This window comes from Thalassophryne amazonica, chromosome 1 (genome assembly GCF_902500255.1).
Source record: "Thalassophryne amazonica chromosome 1, fThaAma1.1, whole genome shotgun sequence".
Lineage (NCBI taxonomy): Eukaryota > Metazoa > Chordata > Actinopteri > Batrachoidiformes > Batrachoididae > Thalassophryne > Thalassophryne amazonica.
In genome coordinates, this window is record NC_047103.1 from 91419957 (window position 1) to 91446638 (window position 26682).

Sequence of the window (26682 nt, forward strand, 5' to 3'; positions counted from 1 at the left end):
GTGAAGCCCCTTTCACACTGGCGCAAACGTAGAGCTGTGTATTGCGGCGTTGTGCTTTGTGTAAGTACGCACGAAATGCGCGTATACTCAGCCTTTTTCTGTGTTCACTGCGTTCATAGATCTGCTTGTAGCTGCGTGTTTGCTTTTTAATGTGTGCACACACTCGTGTTTAGCCCTTGCCGCTATTTAAAACCAATTCAACTCATTTTCAGTTCACTCCTGCTGGCTGTGCAGAACATATCGTTGCGCTTGGAAAAAAGTGGACTATATCATGAGGTTTTCCTTCATTATTCGGTGGGACCGCGGCTTACAGTTGTATACTGCCATGTATGCAGCTATAGCTGGTATTTTCTGCCTCTGTGGAAGTGCACTCTGTTCTCTACTGCACGGTGTGGTGCGGCTCAGAAACCGAGTCATTTAACATTAATTAATTAATTTATTTATTCATGTATTTATTTTTTGTCTTGGTGGATCATTTTCATTGTGTACAGATGCTGCTGAGTCTGGCTGTGGCAAAGGCTGCTGTGAATGAAGTGCTGTGACTCTAAACTTTTAAAGCTCCTGTTGCTCCGATCAGGTCCACGGATTTGATCAGACCTGATCGATCAGGTCGTCTGATGAACGCACTGACATGCAGCGACAGCGCTTTTATTTTAAAGAGTCACAGCGCTTATTCAGGTTTGATCAGACCTGAGAGAGAGAGAGCGAGAGAGAGAGAGATAGAGCGACAGAGAGATACAGAGAGAGAGAGACAGTGAGAGAGCGACCGACATACCTGCTGTTTCTGTTCTGTTTCTGGATTTCTGAGTTGAAGTTTGATACCCTGTTCTGAGCACACACACGTCCATCAGTTAGATCAGCTGTTCTGAGCACACAGAGGCGCTGCAGCTGCGTGATCGTATTCTCCAGGTGATTCACTCTGGATGCACGCACTCAGTTTTTGGTTGTGTACAGGAGCGCGGTGTTGCACAGACCTGCATGCAGTAACGCCGTGTTGCATAGACCTGCTTAAAACTGCATATTTTCTGCACCCAGCGCTCTACGCCGAAGAAAATTAAACATGTTTAATTTCTTCCATCCTACGCATGTAGCCCTCAACATACCGCTGCGTAGGGAGCAAGAACTCAGCGTAGAGCTGCTAAAAGTGGGCGTAGAGTAGACGATATGCCACAATATGCAGCTCTACGTTGGCGCCAGTGTGAAAGGGGCTGATGCCTCACAGCATGAAAGTCGTGTAATTGCTTCCTGGCTTTCTGTATGGAGCTTTCATGTTTTCCCTGGTAAATGAACTAGCCTGTTGTTGTTCATGACAATGGAAGCTACGACCAACATTACAGTCAGTGAATTTATCAATCATCCCATTTCCAAGAATAACTTTCATTGAGAAGTTGGTGTTAATTGACATGACAGGTCTGTTCAGAGATTAATCTGGTGGTGAAAACCCAATGTTCTGAGATAATTACACACATATTCAAATAAAGCAATCATCACAAGGCAATTTGTTCAAAAATCAACATGTCACCCCATGAATGTTTCGGTGGTGGAGGAGGCACCAATGCAGAATTACCAGCAGGTATATAAATTTACCAACACGGCAGTCATTATGCACATTCCATAATTCTACGCAATGTCCATTTTCACAAACTGCAAAATATGTATAATAAGTTGCTTTGCCAATCTCATAATATTATTTATCTGGGTCACAGTCATGTGACAGAGCATAGCTACAGTAGTGTTCAGAATAATAGCAGTGCTATGTGACTAAAAAGATTAATCCAGGTTTTGAGTATATTTCTTATTGTTATCCCCTCATTACCCCATCCCCGTAGAGACGGTGCCTGCTCCCAGACTACCAATAACCAGCAAAAATCTATTTAAGCATAAAAATTCAAAAAGAAAAAATAATATAGCACCTTCAACTGCACCACAGACTAAAACAGTTAAATGTGGTCTATTAAACATTAGGTCTCTCTCTTCTAAGTCCCTGTTGGTAAATGATATAATAATTGATCAACATATTGATTTATTCTGCCTAACAGAAACCTGGTTACAGCAGGATGAATATGTTAGTTTAAATGAGTCAACACCCCCGAGTCACACTAACTGTCAGAATGCTCGTAGCACGGGCCGGGGTGGAGGATTAGCAGCAATCTTCCATTCCAGTTTATTAATTAATCCAAAACCCAGACAGAGCTTTAATTCATTTGAAAGCTTGTCTCTTAGTCTTGTCCATCCAAATTGGAAGTCCCAAAAACCAGTTTTATTTGTTATTATCTATCGTCCACCTGGTCGTTACTGTGAGTTTCTCTGTGAATTTTCAGACCTTTTGTCTGACTTAGTGCTTAGCTCAGATAAGATAATTATAGTGGGCGATTTTAACATCCACACAGATGCTGAGAATGACAGCCTCAACACTGCATTTAATCTATTATTAGACTCTATTGGCTTTGCTCAAAAAGTAAATGAGTCCACCCACCACTTTAATCATATCTTAGATCTTGTTCTGACTTATGGTATGGAAATAGAAGACTTAACAGTATTCCCTGAAAACTCCCTTCTGTCTGATCATTTCTTAATAACATTTACATTACTCTGATGGACTACCCAGCAGTGGGGAATAAGTTTCATTACATTAGAAGTCTTTCAGAAAGCGCTGTAACTAGGTTTAAGGATATGATTCCTTCTTATGTTCTCTAATGCCATATACCAACACAGTGCAGAGTAGCTACCTAAACTCTGTAAGGGAGATAGAGTATCTCGTCAATAGTTTTACATCCTCATTGAAGACAACTTTGGATGCTGTAGCTCCTCTGAAAAAGAGAGCTTTAAATCAGAAGTGTCTGACTCCGTGGTATAACTCACAACTCGTAGCTTAAAGCAGATAACCCGTAAGTTGGAGAGGAAATGGCGTCTCACTAATTTAGAAGATCTTCACTTAGCCTGGAAAAAGAGTCTGTTGCTCTATAAAAAGCCCTCCGTAAAGCTAGGACATCTTTCTACTCATCACTAATTGAAGAAAATAAGAACAACCCCAGGTTTCTTTTCAGCACTGTAGCCAGGCTGACAAAGAGTCAGAGCTCTATTGAGCTGAGTATTCCATTAACTTTAACTAGTAATGACTTCATGACTTTCTTTGCTAACAAATTTTAACTATTAGAGAAAAAATTACTCATAACCATCCCAAAGACGTATCGTTATCTTTGGCTGCTTTCAGTGATGCCGGTATTTGGTTAGACTCTTTCTCTCCGATTGTTCTGTCTGAGTTATTCTCATTAGTTACTTCATCCAAACCATCAACATGTTTATTAGACCCCATTCCTACCAGGCTGCTCAAGGAAGCCCTACCATTATTTAATGCTTCGATCTTAAATATGATCAATCTATCTTTGTTAGTTGGCTATGTACCACAGGCTTTTAAGGTGGCAGTAATTAAACCATTACTTAAAAAGCCATCACTTGACCCAGCTATCTTAGCTAATTATAGGCCAATCTCCAACCTTCCTTTTCTCTCAAAAATTCTTGAAAGGGTAGTTGTAAAACAGCTAACTGATCATCTGCAGAGGAATGGTCTATTTGAAGAGTTTCAGTCAGGTTTTAGAATTCATCATAGTACAGAAACAGCATTAGTGAAGGTTACAAATGATCTTCTTATGGCCTCGGACAGTGGACTCATCTCTGTGCTTGTTCTGTTAGACCTCAGTGCTGCTTTTGATACTGTTGACCATAAAATTTTATTACAGAGATTAGAGCATGCCATAGGTATTAAAGGCACTGCGCTGCGGTGGTTTGAATCATATTTGTCTAATAGATTACAATTTGTTCATGTAAATGGGGAATCTTCTTCACAGACTAAAGTTAATTATGGAGTTCCACAAGGTTCTGTGCTAGGACCAATTTTATTTACTTTATACATGCTTCCCTTAGGCAGTATTATTAGACGGTATTGCTTAAATTTTCATTGTTACGCAGATGATACCCAGCTTTATCTATCCATGAAGCCAGAGGACACACACCAATTAGCTAAACTGCAGGATTGTCTTACAGACATAAAGACATGGATGACCTCTAATTTCCTGCTTTTAAACTCAGATAAAACTGAAGTTATTGTACTTGGCCCCACAAATCTTAGAAACATGGTGTCTAACCAGATCCTTACTCTGGATGGCATACCCTGACCTCTAGTAATACTGTGAGAAATCTTGGAGTCATTTTTGATCAGGATATGTCATTCAAAGCGCATATTAAACAAATATGTAGGACTGCTTTTTTGCATTTACGCAATATCTCTAAATCAGAAAGGTCTTGTCTCAGAGTGATGCTGAAAAACTAATTCATGCATTATTTCCTCTAGGCTGGACTATTGTAATTCATTATTATCAGGTTGTCCTAAAAGTTCCCTAAAAAGCCTTCAGTTAATTCAAAATGCTGCAGCTAGAGTACTGACGGGGACTAGAAGGAGAGAGCATATCTCACCCATATTGGCCTCTCTTCATTGGCTTCCTGTTAATTCTAGAATAGAATTTAAAATTCTTCTTCTTACTTATAAGGTTTTGAATAATCAGGTCCCATCTTATCTTAGGGACCTCGTAGTACCATATCACCCCAATAGAGCGCTTCGCTCTCAGACTGCAGGCTTACTTGTAGTTCCTAGGGTTTGTAAGAGTAGAATGGGAGGCAGAGCCTTCAGCTTTCAGGCTCCTCTCCTGTGGAACCAGCTCCCAATTCAGATCAGGGAGACAGACACCCTCTCTACTTTTAAGATTAGGCTTAAAACTTTCCTTTTTGCTAAAGCTTATAGTTAGGGCTGGATCAGGTGACCCTGAACCATCCCTTAGTTATGCTGCTATAGACGTAGACTGCTGGGGGGTTCCCATGATGCACTGTTTCTTTCTCTTTTTGCTCTGTATGCACCACTCTGCATTTAATCATTAGTGATCGATCTCTGCTCCCCTCCACAGCATGTCTTTTTCTTGGTTCTCTCCCTCAGCCCCAACCAGTCCCAGCAGAAGACTGCCCCTCCCTGAGCCTGGTTCTGCTGGAGGTTTCTTCCTGTTAAAAGGGAGTTTTTCCTTCCCACTGTAGCCAAGTGCTTGCTCACAGGGGGTCGTTTTGACCGTTGGGGTTTTACATAATTATTGTATGGCCTTGCCTTACAATATAAAGCGCCTTGGGGCAACTGTTTGTTGTGATTTGGCGCTATATAAAAAAATTGATTGATTGATTGATTGTTACATGGGAAACAAGGTACCAGTAGATTTAGTAGATTCTCACAAATCCAACAAGACCAAGCATTCATGATATACACACTCTTAAGGCTATGAAATTGGGCTATTAGTAAAAAAAGTAGAAAAGGGGGTGTTCACAATAATAGTAGCATCTGCTGTTAATGCTACAAACTCAAAACTATTATGTTCAAACTGCTTTTTTAGCAATCCTGTGAATCACTAAACTAGAGCTGATCAATGGGTGAGCCTTTGCATTCTGGTTATTCTTCTATCCATTTTGATGGTTGTTTTCCGTTTTCTTCCACGCGTCTTTTTTTTTTTTTTTTTTGTCCATTTTACAGCATTGGAGATCACTGTAGATGAACAGCCTATAATTTTTTGCACCTGCATATACGTTTTCCCCTCTCCAATCAACTTTTTAATCAAACTACGCTGTTCTTCTGAACAATGTCTTGACTGTCCCATTTTCCTCAGTCTTTCAAAGAGAAAAGCATGTTCAACAGGTGCTGGCTTCATCCTTACATAGGGGACACCTGATTCACATCTGTTTGTTCCACAAAATTGATGAACTCACTGACTGAATGCCACACTACTATTATTGTGAACACCCCCTTTTCTACTTTTTTTACTAATAGCCCAATTTCATATCCTTAAGAGTGTGCATATCATGAATGCTTGGTCTTGTTGGATTTGTGAGAATTTGCTGAATCTACTGGTACCTTGTTTCCCATGTAACATAGCACTACTATTATTCTGAACACTACTATACGTGGTAACTTAGAGGACTGTCCTATTCGTCATCCTAAGAGAGCAATATTTTCTACCTATTCAGAAGAATTACACACAACCCAAACTTTGCGGTGTTTCTGATTGTACCTTTGGAAGCCATCGATCACAATGAGCCCAATTCAGCAAGGCACCACTGTGCACATGGAAGTCTCGGCTCTAAAAGTGAACCACACTGTGTGACAGATGTTTTTAGAATATGTAATCAATGGCATAAGCAGTGGTAATCCTGTATATACGTACATGCATTTTTGGAGGATTTTTACCAAGTGTTTGGAATCGTGTGTTAGGGCTGTATTAGATTTAATTATTTATTTTTTTTTTAAATTCTAAGAGAAAAAAATATATCTTTTTCCACATTAAAGCTGCAAATCTTCTGGGATTAAAGTGCTAAATTTACAAGAAAAAGTCACAAATTTATGAGAAAAACTTGGTTATCCACAGAAATTAAAATGAGAAATTTGTAAGAAAAACACACATTTTTGAGACACATTTTTGTTGTCTGATATCAAAATGGTAAAAATGGTAAAAATGCTAAAAAAAAAACCAAATGCTAAAAAAAACTATTTTTGAGGTGACAAAACCCAACTTGGATATCCTTTGAGGTTAAAGTGATAACATTGCAAAAATAACTAAATAAAAAAACAAACAAACCAACAACAAAAAAAAAACAAAAAAAATGCATTTTTGAGAAAAATATCATTTGCAAGAAAAAACAAGAAAATGATGAAAAGCCTGAATATCCTCTCCTATTAAACCGGTAAATTCCCAGTAAAAAAACAACAAAACAAAACAAACAACAACAACAAAAAAACAATTATTATATTAGGAAAAACTTGGATATTACGTAGTTGAATATCCTCTTTGATTTAAGTGATAAATTTGTGAGGACAAAAAAAAAAAAAAGAAACCTAAATGTGTGAGAAAAACTTGCAAACCCTCTGAGATCAAAGTGGTAATTGTATGTGTGTGTGTGTGTAAAATGATTTAAAATCTGTACAGACACACATCTGATGGCTAAATACAGGAAGTCACTGGAATTCTAGATCTTAGTCTTGAGCCATGGCAACCACAAACCCAGACACTTCAATTCATCACAAAGTTTCTCAAGTGCTGCACTCAGGGTATCCATTGATTCAATCAATCAATCAATTTTTTTTTTATATAGCGCCAAATCACAACAAACAGTTGCCCCAAGGCGCTTTATATTGTAAGGCAAGGCCATACAATAATTATGTAAAACCCCAACGGTCAAAACGACCCCCTGTGAGCAAGCACTTGGCTACAGTGGGAAGGAAAAACTCCCTTTTAACAGGAAGAAACCTCCAGCAGAACCAGGCTCAGGGAGGGGCAGTCTTCTGCTGGGACTGGTTGGGGCTGAGGGAGAGAACCAGGAAAAAGACATGCTGTGGAGGGGAGCAGAGATCGATCACTAATGATTAAATGCAGAGTGGTGCATACAGAGCAAAAAGAGAAAGAAACAGTGCATCATGGGAACCCCCCAGCAGTCTACGTCTATAGCAGCATAACTAAGGGATGGTTCAGGGTCACCTGATCCAGCCCTAACTATAAGCTTTAGCAAAAAGGAAAGTTTTAAGCCTAATCTTAAAAGTAGAGAGGGTATCTGTCTCCCTGATCTGAATTGGGAGCTGGTTCCACAGGAGAGGAGCCTGAAAGCTGAAGGCTCTGCCTCCCATTCTACTCTTACAAACCCTAGGAACTACAAGTAAGCCTGCAGTCTGAGAGCGAAGCGCTCTATTGGGGTGATATGGTACTACGAGGTCCCTAAGATAAGATGGGACCTGATTATTCAAAACCTTATAAGTAAGAAGAAGAATTTTAAATTCTATTCTAGAATTAACAGGAAGCCAATGAAGAGAGGCCAATATGGGTGAGATATGCTTGATCTTTGATTCAGGAAAGATCGCACCATCATCCATTAAGTCAAGATCACGTAAGCTTTACTCACCAACAAAAGCACCTAAGCTGCTAATTTCCACAACCCGACTCAACACTCAGTCCTTCCAAGCACTGAACACAGTAGGAGCAAGAACACATCCTTGATGAATGCCAGTTTTTAATTTTTGGAACTTGATAACTGAACTGTTTGCTTAATGGATTAAACAAACGTATTTTATGCTGCTATCTGCTGCTATAAATTGTAATCTGAAGCGTTTGTGTCCTGTGAAAACTGAATGGGTGGTGTTGGTGGCTCCATTTAGTGTTTGGGTGGAGTCTGACATCTCAAAGCGGAATTGTTGCCTGTAAACAGATGTCCAGAGTCAAGCCTCAGTCTGACCCTGAATAAATCTCCAGCTCCACAGACAGGAAGTTAGATTTCTCCACACATATTAGGGGATGTACAAGTGGCTCATCCACAAACAGGAAAGAAAACACAGAGGATGCATTCTGTGAAAATGCTGCAGAATAATCACACCTGTTTCCTCCTGCCTAACTTAGTCTGACCAAGGCCTGTTATCTAACCGTCTAGGTTGTGTGAGGAAGTGCCAAGCACACACCCAATCAACATGCAGTGCTCATGTACGGCCTCATTAGCTGTAGCTGTCATGTTCACTGGCACATTTGTGTCCATGTGAAGAAAAATCCAGGCTTCACATGAAAGCTGTCAAAGCAAAGTATGAACATGAAAGGGTGTTTGATGGAGTCAAGGGTGAAATTCTTCTCATTCTGATTAGTGCTTACTTGTGTGGGAAGTGTCTGACCTTCTCTTTGTCCTTTTTACTGACCTCTCCACTACTCAGCCAGTAACTCGGCTATTTTCAGCCCATATCTCTTTGCAGAGAAATCAATGCAGTCCCAGGCTGGATTTATTTTAACGTTAATGTCTGTAGCACCTCCTCCTCCTCCCAGTGTGCTGTGATCAGATGGAGCTCCTCCTGTGCTGAAATCACACTGAAAACATGAATATTTGTTGCTTCTTTTTAAAGTTCAGCCAGACACTTTCGAGAATCTGAAACTTATATCTGCACCATCACGTGGTTTAGAAACAGAAGTCTCCAAAAATGCAAATAAATCAGCCAAGATTTAAATAAAAAACAAGAGCAATCCGTGATTTCTGATGTCTGCCAATCCAGATCCGAAACACCTCCAAAATTCAGTGGAGTCTTCCATGCCCTATTATCTATCTGTGGTGCAAATTTGGTGAGAATCCATGAGGTATCTTTGACATAATCCTTCAAAGACTATATAAAGTGAAATCTTGATCCAGAATCCAGATCTGGACCACCTCCAAAATTAATGGAGTCTTCCATGGCCTAATATCTATCTGTGGTGAAAATGTCGTCAAAATCTGTGCAGTATTTTTGACATAATACTGCTAACAGACAGACAGACAAATAAATAAACACCAATGAGTTTATGACGTACTTGGCACACGTGAAAATACCTAGTGATAATCTCGGTATGTACATATTATGATTCTGCTCACTCAGTTTTCAAGTCATGTCAGGTCTGGGAATATCCACTGCTGCCATATGTCACCAAATCCATCCATGCAGTCATACTGTGCAACTGACGTGGCTCTTGGATGGCACCCACCCAAGCCGACAACCATCCATCACCCCCTCTCAAAGTAACCATCTACCTGCAATAGCCAGATGATGTATGGGCTCTAGTTGATTTTGTTGTTTGCACTGAGGAACCTGTGCACCAGATTGTATCCACGGATTTGCACCACATGACCATAGTATTGCCTCACAATACAACCCTTGGAAAACTTTGCTGGGCCTCCCAGAGAAACTGCTCATTTGACAAGAAGTCATTCCAGCGGTACCCAAGGCTTCTCAAGACCTGGTACCAAAAGCACAGAGTCCAGTCTCACCAATATATAGTAACACTGGAAGCACCACAGGTTGAAAGACTTGGACATTCCTTCACCACCAAGGAAAATGGCAACACTACACACCTCTGTCCAGAAATGTTATGACTCCATAAGATCTTTGCCATTTCGTGGACATCTTGCCCACGAAATGGCAAAGGTGTCAGCGATGCGAATGGTACTGACTAGTTAAATGAATCTTTCAACAAGTTCAACACTTTCACCCCATATACATACACTTGAGTCTGAGAAGTCATTAAAAGCCTGGACTAGATGCAGGAAAATCACAAAGGTGGCCACTCTGGTACAACCACAATTCCAATGAAGTTGGGACGTTGTGTAAAATGTAAATAAAAACAGAATACAATGATTTGCAAATCCTCTTCAACCTATAGTCAATTGAATACACCACAAAGACAAAGTATTTAATGTTCAAACTGAGAAACTGTTGTTTTTGTGCAAATATTTGGTCATTTGAAATGGATGCCTGGAACACGTTTCAAAAAAGTTGGGACAGGGCAACAAAACACTGGGAAAGTTGATGAATGCTCAAAGAAGACCTAATTGGAAACAGGTGAGTATAATAATTGGGTATAAAAGGAGCATCCCCAAAAGGCTCAGCCATTCACAAGCAAAGATGGGGTGAGGATCACCACTTTGTGAACAACTGCATGAAAAAAATAGTCCAACAGTTTAAGAACAATGTTTCTCAATGTTCAATTGCAAAGAATTTAGGGATTCCATCATCAACAGTCCATAATATAATCAGAAGATTCAGAGAATCTGGAGAACTTTCTACACGTAAGCGGCAAGGCCAAAAACCAACATTGAATGTCCGTGAATCTCTCAGGCAGCACTACATTAAAAACCGACATCATGGTGTAAAGGATCTTACTGTGTGAGCTCAGGGACACTTTAGAAAACCATTGTCAGTTAACACAGTTTGTCGCTACATCTAAAAGTGCAAGTTAAAACTCTACCATGCAAAGCAAAAGCCATACATCAACAACATCCAGAAAACCCTGCCGCTTTCTCTGGGCCCGAGCTCATTTGAAATGGACAGACACAAAGTGGAAAAGTGTGCTGTGGTCTGATGAGTCCACATTTCAAATTGTTTTTGGAAATCATGGACGTCGTGTCCTCCATACAAAAAAGGAAAAAGACCATTCAGATTGTTACCAGCGCAAAGTTCAAAAGCCAGCATCTGTGATGGTATAGAGTGTGCTAGTGCCCATGGCATGGGCAACTTACACATCTGTGATGGCACCATCAATGCTGAAAGCAGTGGTGGGCACACTTCCGATAACAGATAATTATCGAAGATAATGTTTTCTTTATCAGATTATCTTTTTAGATAACTTTAAAAACCATTATCGGACCAATTATCTTCCGATTAATATTTGTCCGATAACTTTTAAACCGATAAACGAAATAAACAAAGCTGAACAGCGACAAGCATTTTTAAAATTAGTTTGGCACTCACCTGTTAAAAATTTTGTAACAGATGCACAGCTATAACCTTTGCTAACAGAAGAGATTTATGAACATACAAATTAACGTGCTTACACTTTATCATGATTTTCTCCGTTGTGAGATATAAAAGTGTCTTATCGTAGCGTTCGTGTGTATATGCATTATAACGCAGCGCACGAGCGACATTACGATATTCTTCAGAACGACAACATATGCAACATGCATCCAGCAGCAGACACGTTGCTGTCATAGACAACTGCCTGTAAAGTTTTTGGCAAGTTATAACTTTCTAAACAGCGTAATTTGTAATGAAAGCCGCTTCATTTGTGCGGCTCTTTCGGCGCCATGTTTGTTTTTTCAGAGACAGCAGTAAGCTCCTCCTACCCCTCCAAACGGAGGGATTTGTAGCCCTTCGCCTTCCCCTCCGCCTCGCTCCAAAAAGAGGCACTTTTACCCAGAATCCTTTGCGATCTGTCTGTTTGTTACAAAACCTCAGAATTAGTGCATTATTCAACATTAAAAGATATATGTTATATTTTAACTTTGTACAGATGACATAATTGACATTAATGGAGTTATTCTATCGGTATTAATGTTATTTATAATCAAAACCATAAGTCAGCATGACTTTATTTTTCAAGACCTGCGCCTGACCGGAGCATCGTAATTGATAGAGAGTTGTCTTTATGGCTGCTTTTGGAGTGTCTCTGTGTTGGTAGCGCTGTTGTAAACAAGAGCTTCCAGCAGGGGCAAAATGTAGAAAAAAAAGTGTGGTCTCATTGTTGTGGTCTGTTTTTGTTTTTATTATTATAAGCTATTAAATTTGTTCTACTACTAGTTGTAGATGTGTCAGAAGTAATATTGGAATTTATCGGTTATCTGTAACTTCCGATACATTTTTGGGTTGTTTATTGTTTTATCTTTATCGAAGATAACGTTTCAGTTATCTGATTATCTGTTATCGAAGTTAATTTTTTGGTTATCTGTGCCCACCACTGGCTGAAAGGTACATCCAGGTTTTGGAGCAACACATGCTGCCATCCAAACATCTTTTTCAGGGACGTCCCTGCTTATTTCAGCAAGACAATGCCAAGCCACATTCTGCATGTGTTAACAGCAGCGTGCTTCGTAGTAAAAGAGTGCGGGTACTAGACTGGCATGCCTGCAGTCCAGACCAGTCACCCAGTGAAAATGTGTGGTGCATTATGAAGTGCAAAATACAACAACGGAGACCCCGGACTGTTGAACAACTTAAGTCATACATCAAGCAAGAATGGGAAAGAATTCCGCCTACAAAGTTTCAACAATTAGTGTCCTCAGTTCCCAAACGCTTATTGAGTGTTGTTAGAAGGAAAGGTGATGTAACACAGTCATAAACATACCGCTGTCCCAGCTTTTTTGAAATGTGTTGCAGGCATCCATTTCAAAATGAGCCAATATTTGTACAAAAGCAATAAAGTTTATCAGTTTGTACATTAAATATCGTCTTTGTGGTGTATTCAATTGAATATAGATTGAAGAGGATTTGCAAATCAATGTATTCTGTTTTTATTTACATTTTACACAATGTCCCAACTTCACTGGAATTGGGGTTGTAGTAGCAGAATATTAATGTCAAAGATGGTAAGCGACTGTCATGTGACCCACCAAACTGAGAGAAAAAAACATTTCCAGTCTATGAATTTGCTCTTATAGAATATCTCAGGATGATCTCAGGAGGATCTGATGTGCAGAAAAACCTGAGGCTAATTAAAAAGCGGGCTCTCGCTTCTGGTACAAGCGCCCTGCCCCGCTGGGCATGACCCACTCCAGGGACAGTGACAGGTGGAGAGACTGACTGGGGCGGTACAGCTGTCAAAGGTTAACACAGGTGTCCTAAGTCAAACTCAGGGACAACAGAAAGGGCAGAACAGCAAAAGCTTGCTTGATCTTGATTATGATTTTGAACACAAACTTTGAAAGCGGGGCCTCACAATCCTTCTGACTTTTTGGATTTTAAGCAGGAGGTGTCAGAAAAGTTACCACAGCGATAACTGGCTTGTGGCGGCCAAGCGTTCATAGCAACATCACTTTTTGATCCTTCAATGTCGACTCTTCTGTTCATCCTGGAGCAGAATTCACCAAGTGTTGGATTGTTCACCCACCCAATCATGCGTGGCACAAAGCCCTGTGGTGTAATGAAAATGAGAGGTGTCCATATGAAGCTCTGCCTTTATTTGCTTCCTGCCTTGTCCATGTGTGTATTAGCTTTATTTTTTCCCATGTATCATACTGCCTCCTTTGATACTTGTGAATTCTTATATTTGGTATGAATGTGTATGTGTGGCTAATTGCTCTTTAATCCCCCTGGGGGCCTGCTGTGCTTCCCAGAATGCACTGCGGCACCAGCAAAGTTCCAGTGTCTCACAGCCCATGTAAACAATGGAAAAACGAGGATGTGGATGGCGTTGATCCAGCAAGTTCACAGGCGATTATGATGATGACACGTTCTCCCAAATTGAGAGGGTTACCTAGAGAAGGTGTAGCACCTGTGATGGACTTCTGCTGTGCCCTGATGTTGTCTTGTTGTCCATACTTCACGAGGTGTGTTTACATTGTGCCCTGAACCGGAACTCTGCTGAAGCCGACCTCTCACGTGAGTCACAGAGCACGAGATGGCGTGAGATTCACGAAACAGCGAATCGGGGCAGATATAATCCTTATAACTATCCCAAACAGTGCCTGTGATCACATGGAGCTCATGCATGAGCAGAGCAGTGTCACCTCTGGAGTAGTCAGCAATCATCAAGTTAAGCTGTGCATGAAAATTCTCCCTCACTGAGAAATCACTCACCATAAGTAGAGAGTATACTGAGAAGACAAGACACCAAAACAATACCTTTATCTGAGCCTCATAATTCATTCATTAGGTGATATTTGACACCATCATAAGGAGCTGGGCCATCACAGTAACCGCCACTCCCTTCAGACCATAAGAATCTTGGTTTTGCTCAGTTTGGTAGATACTTCCAGTTTAAAGTATGTAAAGTTGAAGGCTCCAAGCAGTGTTTCTCAAGCAAGTCCTCAAGGACCAGCTGACCTACAATCCCAGAAAAGGTGTAGAAACTTTTCACTGGTAGTGTATGCATTTTCCTTCTCTAAAGAGAGCATGGTTTTCTTCACTGAGGGACATAATGCTACATTCATCATACTGAATTTGTTAACAAAGTGAGTGTTGTTTGATGCTTGGCCTGAAGAGAACTAAGCCTTAGCATCTGGCCAACTGCCCTATAATGCATGGACAAGACAGATGGAATATTAGGTGTGGAAAGTGGCTGAAGACAGTGAACAGCACTGAGGTAATGACACATCCTTGTTTGACATTGGAGGTGAGTAAGTGTCACATCCATTGCAGTCATATTCTAACGAAGAAACTTCACGAAGGCTGCAAGGATTTTCACAAGGAGATCACAGGAAACACTGCCAGTGGCCTTCATACAAGTAAAGTTTGTGGTCATCATTGACTCCCGGTATGGTGCCATGCTAAGTGGATGGTTCCCTCAGTCCTCCTTAAAATCCTGACACTTTTCCTACAATAAACTAAATCACTAGACATAGAGAGTAAGCAGAAGAGCTGCTGAATATCCCCGATGGCGTCTGTGCAAGGCAAGCAGGGTAAAGCTCATGGCAAACCTTTACAATCTAAAATATAATTCACTTTGGCTAAACAGAGTGGCGAGGCTAGAGCTAATGCTAGTCCAATGGCCAAGAAGAATGCTCGTGTAGCCACAGCTGGAAGCACTAATAATCAGCCAATCCCTGACGCCATTAGAGACAAAGATGGACTTTTACAGCAGGTTGGATGGAGCCCTGACAGCAATTGAGTCAATGAGTGAAGGAAGAAGTGGGTGAGTGCTTGGAATGTGTTAAAAGTGCAGAGGCCTGCATTCCAAGACAGAGGACATTGTTGCTAGCCTAGTGGCTAAGGTTCGTAACCTTGAAAAGAAAAATAAATATACAGAGGACAAGACTGATGACCTCTAAGTAAGATCCAGAAGATCTAACATGAGGCTGGTAAACCTCCTAGAGTGTGTGTAATCCATCAAAACGGAAGATGTAGATTACAAAACAAATGTGATGTGACGGACAAAATCTGAGCTCAGATTTGGATTCAGCACTCCAAAATTACCCTAAATCAGTTCTCAATGTCCATCCATCCATCCATTTTCTTCCTGATTTGACGAAGCCAACAGAACCACATCGTCCACAAACAGCAGAGATGAGATTCTGTGGTTCCCAAACTGGACCCCCTCTACACCCTGACTGTGCCTAGAAATTTTGTCCATAAAGGTAATGAACAGAACCGGTGACAAAGGGCAGCCCTGGCGGAGGCCAACGTGCACTGGAAACAGGTTTGACTTACTACTGGCAATGTGAACCAAGCTCCTGCTGTGGTTGTACAGGGACCGGATAGCCCTTAGCAAAGGACCCTGGACCCCGTACTCCCGGAGCACCCCCCACAGGGTGCCCCGAGGGTCACGGTCGAAGGCCTTCTCCAGATCCACAAAGCACACGTGTACTGGTTGGGCGAACTCCCATGAACCCTCGAGCACCCGATGGAGGGTGTAGAGCTGGTCCAGTGTGCCGTGACCAGGACGAAAACGAAAACCACACTGCTCCTCCTGAATCCGAGGTTTGACTATCGGTCAAATTCTCCTCTCCAGTACTCTGGAATATACCTTACCGGGGAGGCTGAGGAGTGTGATCCCCCTGTAGTTGGAACACACCCTCCGGTCCCCCTTCTTAAAAAGAGGGACCATCACCCCGGTCTGCCAATCCAGAGGCACTGTCCCCATGCGATGTTGCAGAGGCGTGTCAACCAAGACAGTCCCACAACATCCAGAGACTTAAGGTACTCAGGACGGATTTCATCCACCCCAGAAGCCTTGCCACTGAGGAGCTTTCTGACCACCTCGGTGACTTCGGCCTGGGTGATGGATGAGTCTGCCTCTGAGTCACCAGTCTCTGCTTCCTCTTTGGAAGATGTGACGATGGGATTGAGGAGATCCTCAAAGAATTCTCTCCACCGCCCGAGAACATCCCCAGTCAGGGTTAGCAGCTCCCCACCCACACCTTAGACAGTGCCGGTGGAGAGCTGCTTCTGCCTCCTGAGGCGTCGGACGGTTTGCCAGAATTTCTTCAAGGCCGACCGACAGTCCTCCTTCATGGCCTCCCCGAACTCCTCCCAGACCCGAGTTTTTGCCTCTGCAACCGCACGGGCTGTAGCACGCTTGGCCTGCCGGTACCTGTCAGCTGCCTCTGGGGTTCCACTTACCAACAAAGACAAGTAGGACTCCTTCTTCAGCTTAACGGCATCCCTTACTTCCGGCATCCACCACTGGGTTTGGGGATTGCCGCCGCAACAGGCACCAGAGACTTGTGACGACAGCTATGAGCACCTGCATTGACAATGGAGGTGGAGAACATGGTCCACTCGGACTCCATGTCTCCAACCTCCCCCGGTATCTGGGAGAAGCTCTCCCAGAGGTGGGAGTTGAAGACCTCACTGACACAGGGTTCCACCAGTTGTTCCCAGCAGACCCTCACGATGCATTTGGACCTGCCAGGTCTGACCGGCTTCCTCCCCTCCCAGCGGATCCAACTCACCACCAGGTGGTGATTGGTCGACAGCTCAGCCCCTCTCTTCACCCGAGTGTCCAAGACATGTGGCCGAAGGTCAGATGATACAACTACAAAGTCGATCATCGACCTCTGGCTCATGGTGTCCTGGTGCCACGTGCACTTATGGACACGCTTGTGCTTGAACATGGTGTTCGTGATGGACAAACTGTGACTAGTACGTAAGTCCAACAACTGAACACCACTTGGGTGAAGAGAGGGGAGGCCGTGCTTCCCGATCACCCTCCTCCAGGTCTCACTGTCGCTGCCCACGTGGGCGTTGAAATCCCCCAGGAGAACAATGGAGTCCCCAGTCGGAGCACTATCTAGTACCCCTTCCAGGGACTCCAAGAAGGTCGGGTACTCTGCACTGCCACTTGGCCCATAGGCCGAGACAACAGTCAGAGACCTGTCCCCGACCCGAAGGCGTAGGGACGCAACCCTCTCGTTCACTGGGGTGAACTCCAACACATGGCGACTGAGCTGGGGAGCAATAAGCAATGCTACCCCAGCTATCTGCCTCTCCCCGTGGGCAATGCTAGAAAAGTGGAGCATCCAGCCCCTCTCCAGGAGTTGGGTACCAGAGCCCAAGCTGTGCATGGAGGTGAGCCAATCTATCACTAGTCAGTATCCCTCAACCTCCCGCACAAGCTCAGGCTCCTTCCCCCCCAGCAAGGTGACATTCCACGTCCCAACAGCCAAGAGCTGTGAGCGCAGACTGGGCCGCTAGGCCACCCGCCCTCGACTGCCACCCAATCCTCTCTGCACCTGACCCCCATGGCCTCCTCTACAGGTGGTGAACCCAAAGGAGGGTGGGCCCATGTCGCTCTTCCGGGCTGAGCCCGGCTGGGCCCCATGGGCTAAGGCCTGACCACCAGGCGCCTGCGCGCGAGCCCCAACACCAGGCCTGGCTCCAGGGTGGGATCCCAGCTCCGCCATATCGGGCGACGTCTCGGCCCTTGATTTTGTACTGGTCATGGGAGCTTTTGAACTGCCCTTAATCTGACCCGTCACCTAGGACCTGTTTGCCTTGGGAGACCCTACCAGGGGCACAAAGCGCCCAACAACATAGCTCCTAGGATCATCCGGGTATGCAAACTCCCCCACCACAATAAGGTGGCAGTTCGAGGAACAGTGCATGCACGAGTACAAGCGACCGAGTTCTCAATGTCCATGCAAGAAAAAAAATTGTGTTAGTTATGCCAATTGCCGTTTGGTATACTTATATATTTTAGGTCAAGGATGAATTCTGCCAAATGGAACATTGGTAAGACTAATAATTTTTGAGAAACTACAGATATTAGTTAACAACAGTGAACAATGGACATTGATAATTACATTCTGGACTTACACTCCATTCCAGCAGGGGGCATCTATATATTAAAAGTGTGCGTGTGTAATTTTATTCTGTAAGTTCAATGTAAGTACATAATATAATTGTAAATACGTTAAAAATATATGGATGACACATGAAACCACTTATTTCCATTACGGTCCATTTAAAAATCAAATGACAAAATAGAAGTACAGTAAAAGTCGCCTAAACTGTCATCGTATAAACCAGATATTCACACTCACTGGACAAAAGCAAAAGTCCCAGTGCTTTTGTATGGTTTTCTATATAATAAACACAGTATATGCCGGATTTTGTGTAACAGATTTTCGCTCACATTGGACAAAACGCCCCACCCCATCGCAATGCATTTCCATTAAAAACCCCTCGCATGTACCAGACAGAACAGTCTGGATGTGCCCAGCTGCAAAAGAGGTACAGAATGAAGTTCAGCACTGACACTCGTTGATTTGAGGAAAGTGGGTAGCTTATTTCCTTGATTAAAACCATGGACTTTTTTTTTCAAACTGTGCTCAAACCCGGTGCATAAATGAGGCAGGCCTTTATTCAAGGCCAGTGATTATTAAAAAAATGCTGCTTGCTGCCTGCACTGTAATATAGTGTGTCCAACCAAAGACAGCCACTTTGGTTCGCAGCCACACAGAGCCCTCTGCGTGGCTGCGAACCCTCCCTGTAGCTTGACGCGTACATGCTAAACAACAGAGATCACAAGGGCTGTGATTGGTCAATTTTCTGCTTTAACATCTTCTTCTCCCTTCATATTTTAAACCTTTTGGCAGTGCACATGCTGATTATATTTGAATCAAGGATCAAATATGTTTGGCAGAAAAGTCCACAAATATGACCAGCTTTACAACACGGAGTCTAAAACTACAAAGGTACTCAAATGACCTGCAGTTGATGGAGACAAATTTCACGTACTGTACCACTGCTTTGGAGGTTAATGATTGTATAAAGAAGTGGAGGTCACTGAGGGACAAACTGATAGAGAAAAAGCCACAGTTCCTGCAGTAAATTGCATTGGGATACCCACCAACGTGATGGAGAACTTTAAAAGGGTCATGCACACATCAACATCATTGCATGGCCACAGATTTACGAAGTTGTAGAAACATAAATCAGTCTTTAGGATTTTAAGGTACGACTCTGCAGCTTTTTAATGCACATAGTGTCTAGTGCTTATTTAAGGCAGGTGTTGGTTTGTTTGTTTTTTTTTTTTCAGATGGAGTTTTGACCTGACCATTAAATGAAGCAGGCCTTCAAGGTCAGGCCTTTAATCAATTAAATACGCAAGCCTAATTCATGCTGGGGATTCCTTGTAGATCGTTCAACCATAACTACATACTGTAAACGTTACAAACATATAACAGATTTTGTCCATTTTACTCATGTAACAGATTTTGTCCATTTTATACATATAGTGGATTTCAATTAGACAAAATTCACTGGTCCACCTGAATCCATTATACGTATGCGAGTTTTACTATAATAATGAGCAAAAATTATAACAATATTGACAACAACAACAATACAGTGAGGAAAAGAGTATTTGAACACCCTACGATTTTGCAAGTTCTCCCACTTAGAAATCATGGAGGGGTCTGAAATTTTCATCTTAGGTGCATGTCCACTGTGAGAGACATAATAATAAAAAAAAAAACATCCAGAAATCACAATGTATGATTTTTTAATAATTTATTTGTATGTTACTGCTGCAAATAAGTATTTGAACACATACCAACCAGCAAGAATTCTGGCTTACACAGACCTGTTAATTTTTCTTTAAGAAGCCCTCTTATTCTGCACTCTTTACCTGTATTAATTGCACCTGTTTGAACTTGTTACCTGTATAAAAGACACCTGTTCACACACTCAATCACACTCCAACTTGTCCACCATAGCCAAGACCAAAGAGCTGTTTAAGGACACCAGGGACAAAACTGTAGACCTGCACAAGGCTGGGATGGACTACAGGACAACAGGCAAGCAGCTTGGTAGAAGACAACAACTGTTATGATTATTTATTAGAAAGTGGAAGAAACACAAGATGACTGTCAATCTCCCTCGGTCTGAGATTCCATGCAAGATCTCACTTTCTGGGGTATGGATGATTCTGAGAAAGCTCAGAACTACACAGGAGGACCTGATCAATGACCTGAAGAGAGCTGGGACCACAGTCACAAAGATTACATTAGTAACACATGATGCTGTCATGGTTTAAAATCCTGCAGGGCAGCAAGGTCCCCCTGCTCAAGCCAGCACATGTCCAGGCCCGTTTGAAGTTCACCAGTGACCATCTGGATGATCCAGAGGAGGCATGGGAGAAGGTCATGTGGTCAGACGAGACCAGAATAGAAGTTTTTGGAATCAACTCCACTTACCATGTTTAGAGGATGAAAACAGCCCCAAGAAAACCATCCCATCCGTGAAGTATGGGGGTGGAAACATCATACTCTGGGGGTGCTCTTCTGCAAAGGGGACAGGACAAAGGCACTGTATTGAAGGGAGGATGGATGGGGTCATGTATTGCGAGATTTTGGCAAACAACCTCCTTACCTCAGTAAGAGCAGTGAAGATGGGTCATGGCTGGGTCTTCCAGCATGACAATGACCCCAAACACACAGCCAGGGCAACTAAGGAGGGCCTCCGTAAGAAGCATTTCTAGGTCCTGGAGTGGCCTGGGCAGTCTCCAGACTTGAACTCAATAGAAAATCTTTGGAGGGAGCTGAAACTCCAAACCTGAAATATTTGGAGAAGATCTTTATGGAGGAGTGGACCAAAATCCCTGCTGCAGTGTTTGCAAACCTGGTGAAAAACTACAGTAAAGGTTTGATCTCTGTAATTGCAAACAAAGGCTACTGTACCAAATATTAACATTGATTTTCACAGGTGTTGAAATACGTATTTGCAGCAGTAACATACAAATAAATTATTAAAAAATCATAAATTGTGATTTCTGGATTTTTTTTTTTTTTTTTTTTTTTTTAGATTATGTCTCTCACTGTGACATGCACCTAAGATGAAAATTTCAGACCCCTCCATGATTTCTAAGTGGGAGAACTTGCAAAATCGCAGGGTATTCAAATACTTATTTTCCTCACTGTAATAATAATAATAAAAATAATAATAATAATAGTAAACAGTAAATTAACATTAAAAATTACATAATTAACAGGAAATAAAAGGGTTGAGTTCTTCTTGTAGAACCTGTTGAGGTCTACGGTTTAAGGTTCTAAAAACATTCTGGATTCACACACCATTCCAACTCATAGAAACTTTGCAAAATTTACTACCACCCTTGAAAAATGCCAGCTACCTATTTTATAAACACTACCCAATCTAGAGCCCATGCATCCCCATGGGGAATACGCTAAATTTTTTTTTTTAAATAAATACTTGTTTCATGCAGCCGATCTGCTCTGTGTTAGCCTGATCCTGTCAGATCTCAGAAGCTAAGCAGTGCTGTACCTGGTTAGTACTTGGATGGGAGACCTCTTTGGAAAACCAGCGGCTGTGTGTGTTTCTCCAGGTAAAACTGGAGTTGCGTCAGGAAGGTCATCCGGCGTAAAACTTGTGCCAACTGCCAATGCAGATCTGGCTGTATCTGCTGTGGTGACCCTGAACACAAAATGGGAGCAGTCGAATGGACAACAACAACTTATTTGTTTCATAATTTTCTATTTTTGTTATTAATCTTTCTACTATATTATTATTGCATTATTCATCATTATTTAATTTTTAATTATTCATTAACTGTATTTTATTCACTTAATTTTTATTATTTTTCACTATCTGGGCAAATATTTCTGAAGAACTCATCCAAAGTCATGTATTTATTTATTGACTTTTTATATTTGTTTATTTTATTATTTATTACCAAATCATGATGACCAAAATTTCTTTAGTGACTTATTCCTTAATGACTTAATGGGCAAAACATTGCTGCAGGAGACTTTAATTGTAGGCTTGGCCCTAATAAAGATAGATCAACACATTTACGAGACACAACCCATAGTAAGAGCAGAGCAATTATTCATCAACTCATTCAGGATTTTATATGTATATACAGTGCCTTGCCAAAGTATTCACCCTCTTGGTATTTCACACATTTTAATTTATTTATGCCATTTCAAATACAAAAAGTAAATCAGCTTCTCAATATAATTTTTTTTTTAATTATCTTCCTTAAACTCAAACTCAAAGAAAATCTCTGCAACTTGATATAAATTAATTAAAATATAAAACCAAAGATGATGGGTTGCACAAGTTATGAGTCCCTTTTGTATAGTACCTGTAAATAATCAGTTTAAATGCCAGTTTCCTTCAGACAAGTCATGGACACATGAACATTTCCAACTGACTGAAAATGTCTTGGACTTTATTTACATCAGTTATGAAGACATACAAACCGTATTGCTCTCTATGGTAAATCTGTGTGGAGCAGACAGTTCTCAAAAACTGTGCAAGAAGAAAAAGAGTGAGAAAAGCCACCAAGACACCCAGACAACCCAGAAGACGCTATAGGTGTTTGTGGTTGTTATTTGAGAAATTGTGCACAGTGCATGTTTTGCATTTTGTTTCCCCAATTATACAGATTAATGATGAAGTGATATAGAGGAGGATTTCCTTAAAAAGAAGACCTGAAAGTTCATCTACAAGTTGCCAAACGGTACATCTGAGATGCAAGCCTAGATTTGATGTTTTTGTGAAAGAAATCCCCCCCCCCCCCCCATATATATGCACACACTGAACAAAAACATACATGCAACACTTTTGTTATTGCTCCCATTGTTCATGAGCTGAACACAAAGATCTAAAACATTTTCTATATACATAAAAGACCTATTTCTTCAAATATTGTTCTCAAATCTGTCTAAATCTGGGTTAGTGAGCACTTCTTTGCTGAGATAATCCATCCAACCTCGCAGGTGTGGCATATCAAGATGCTGATTAGACAGCATGATTATTACACAGGTGTGCCTTAGACCGGCCACAACAAAAGGCCACTCTAAAATGTTCCGTTTTATCACAGCACAATACCACAGATGTTGCAAGTTTTGAGGGAACGTGCAATTGGTATGGTGACTCCAGGAATGTGCACCAGAGCTGTTGTTCATGAATTGAATGTTCATTTTCTACTATAAGCCATCTCCAAAGGTGTTTGAGAGAATTTGGCAGTACATCCAACCGTCCTCACAACGGGAGACCACATGTAACCACACCAGCCCTGGACCTCCACATCCAGCATGTTCACCTCCAAGATTGTCTGAGATCAGCCACCTGAACAGCTGCTGCAACAATCGGTTTGCAGAACTAAAGAATTTCTGCACAAACTGTCAGAAACTGAAATCTCATGGAAGCTCATCTGCGTGCTCGTCATCCTCATCGTAGTCTCGACCTGACTGTAGTTCATCACCATAACCGACTTGAGTGGGCAAATGCTCACATTCGATGGTGCCTGGCTGCTGATCAACTCAATGCAAAGGAGATGTGTTACACTGCGTGAGACAAATGGTGGTCATATCAGATACTGACTGGTTTTCTAACCCCCCGAAACCCCCCCAATAAAGCAAAATTGAACATTTCAGAAGGGCCTTTTATTGTGGCCAGCCTAAGGCGCACCTGTGCAATAATCATGCGGTCTAATCAGCATCTTGATATGCCACACCTGTGAGGTGGGATGGTTTATCTCAGCAAAGGAGAAGTGCTCACTAACACAGATTTAGACAGATTTGTAAACAGTATTTGAGAAAAACAGGTCTTTTGTGTACAACCCCAATTCCAATGAAGTTGGGACATTGTGTAAAATGCAAATAAAACAGAATACAATGATTTGCAAATCCTCTTCAACCTATATTCAATTGAATACACCACAAAGACAATATATTTAATGTTCAAACTGATTAACTTTATTGTTTTTGTTACAAATACTTGCTCATTTTGAAATGGATGCCTGCAACACATTTCAAAAAAGTTGGGACAGTGGTATGTTTCCCACTGTGTTAAATCACCTTTCCTTCTAACAACACTCAATAAGCGTTAGGGAACTGAGGACACTAATTGTTGAAGCTTTGTAGGTGGATTTGTTTCTCATTCTTGCTTGATGTACGACTTCAGTTGTTCAACAGTCCGAGGTCTCCGTTGTCATATTTTGTGCTTCATAATGCGCCACACATTTTCAATGGGTGACACGTCTGGACTGCAGGCAGGCCAGTCTAGTACCCGCACTCTTTTACTATGAAGCCACGCTGTTGTAACACGTGCAGAATGTGGCTTGGCATTGTCTTGCTGAAATAAGCAGGGACGTCCCTGAAAAAGACATTGCTTGGATGGCAGCATGTGTTGCTCCAAAACCTGGATGTACCTTTCAGAATTGTTGGTGCCATCACAGATGTGTAAGTTGTCCATGCCATGGGCACTAACACACCCCCATACCATCACAGATGCTGGCTTTTGAACTTTGCGCTGGTAACAATCTGGATGGACTTTTTCCTCTTCTGTATGGAGGACACGACGTCCATGATTTCCAAAAACAATTTGAAATATGGACTCATCAGACCACAGCACACTGTTCCACTTTGCGTTTGTCCATTTCAAATGAGCTCGGGCCCAGCGAAGGTGGCGGAATTTCTGGATGTTGTTAATGTATGGGTTTTGCTTTACATGGTAGAATTTTAACTTGCACTTGTAGATGTAGCAATGAACTGTGTTAACTGACAATGGTGTTCTGAAGTGTTCCGGAGCCCACGCAGTAAGATCCTTTACACAATAATGTTGGTTTTTAATGCAGTGCCGCCTGAGGGATCGAAGGTCACAGACATTCAATGTTGGTTTTCGGCCTTGCCGCTTATGCGTAGAAAGTTCTCCAGATTCTCTGAATCTTCTGATTATATTATGGACTGTAGATGATGGAATCCCTAAATTCCTTGCAATTGAACGTTGTGAAACATTGTTCTTAAACTGTTAGACTATTTTTCACGCAGTTGTTCACAAAGCGGTGATCCTCACACCCGTCTTTGCTTGTGAATGGCTGAGCCTTTTGGGGATGCTCCTTTTATACCCAATCATGATACTCACCTGTTTCTAATTAGGAGTTCTTTGAGCATTCATCAACTTTCCCAGTCTTTTGTTGCCCCATCCCAACTTTTTTGAAATATGTTGCAGGCATCGATCTCAAAATGAGCAAATATTTGCACAAAAACAACAAAGGGGCTTTTCGAAATCATAAAACCATATGCGGAAATGCACAGACTTTCATCTTTAAAATGAAAACAGTTTGTTCAAATTCTTTCATATTTTGCACACTGATGGTCCCCTTGACAGCCAAGTACAAGTTGGCCTCAACAAAAATGTTATGGTTTTGGAGATACTGGGTTTTGCATCTAAACTCTTCACATATTGTCACTTGTGACATGTGCTCAACCACTTATGTGCAGGGCACTGTGGTGTATGACTATGTGCAAATGTTGGCGACATGGGGAAATATAAAAACAAGCACACAGCAATGAGCTTGCAGTCAAAGCTGCAGGAAATCACCTCTCAACACGCTACCGTGATGCGCATGTATCGGCGGGCTCTCCTTACATAGCAATAAATAAAAACACATATCACCTTTGCAACACGGTCGCCAGCTGACCATGTGAACGGCCGGCAAGCCAAGTCTCACATCCACCACGTGAGCGGTGTCCTTCAGCACACCATGCGTTGGAAAGCTGGACACATGGAGCCGGCTGATGTGTTCATAATACGAGCGCATCAGATCATTCATGTAAATCAGGGGTGGGCAACTTGTTCCAGAAAGGGCCAAGAGGGTGAAGATTTTCTTTGCAGCCACTGATTCCACTGGGCGATTTGACTGATTAACTGATTCCATCTGCTCAAAGTGATATTAATCAGTGAACTCACCTGGTTGAGTCAGTGGCTGCAATGAAACCCTGCACCCACTTGGCCCTTTCTGGAATAAGTTGCAATTTGAAACAATTTTTTCACGGTTCACCAATTCGGGTTTTTTTTTTTTTTGCCCTTTTTTGGCCAGTTTCTGCTTCCTTCACTCAACTTTGGGGCCCTTAATAATGTTTCCACATGTCAAGTTTATCATGTTTAAGAAATGCAAAAGCAGCAGGACATGATCAATGTTTGAATGACAGCACATAAAATATGTATTCTCTCAGCAACAAACATGCATGTTATTATGTGGATGTTGAATATTTGTCTTTAATTCTTATTTTGGTATAATTTGTCTTTTCGTCTAATGTTCATTTATGTGCTAGTCATGATTTAAAAAACATAACCTGTACATCAGAATACATGTACCATTTGTTAGTTTGTTCCTCATAAGCCGTATTCCG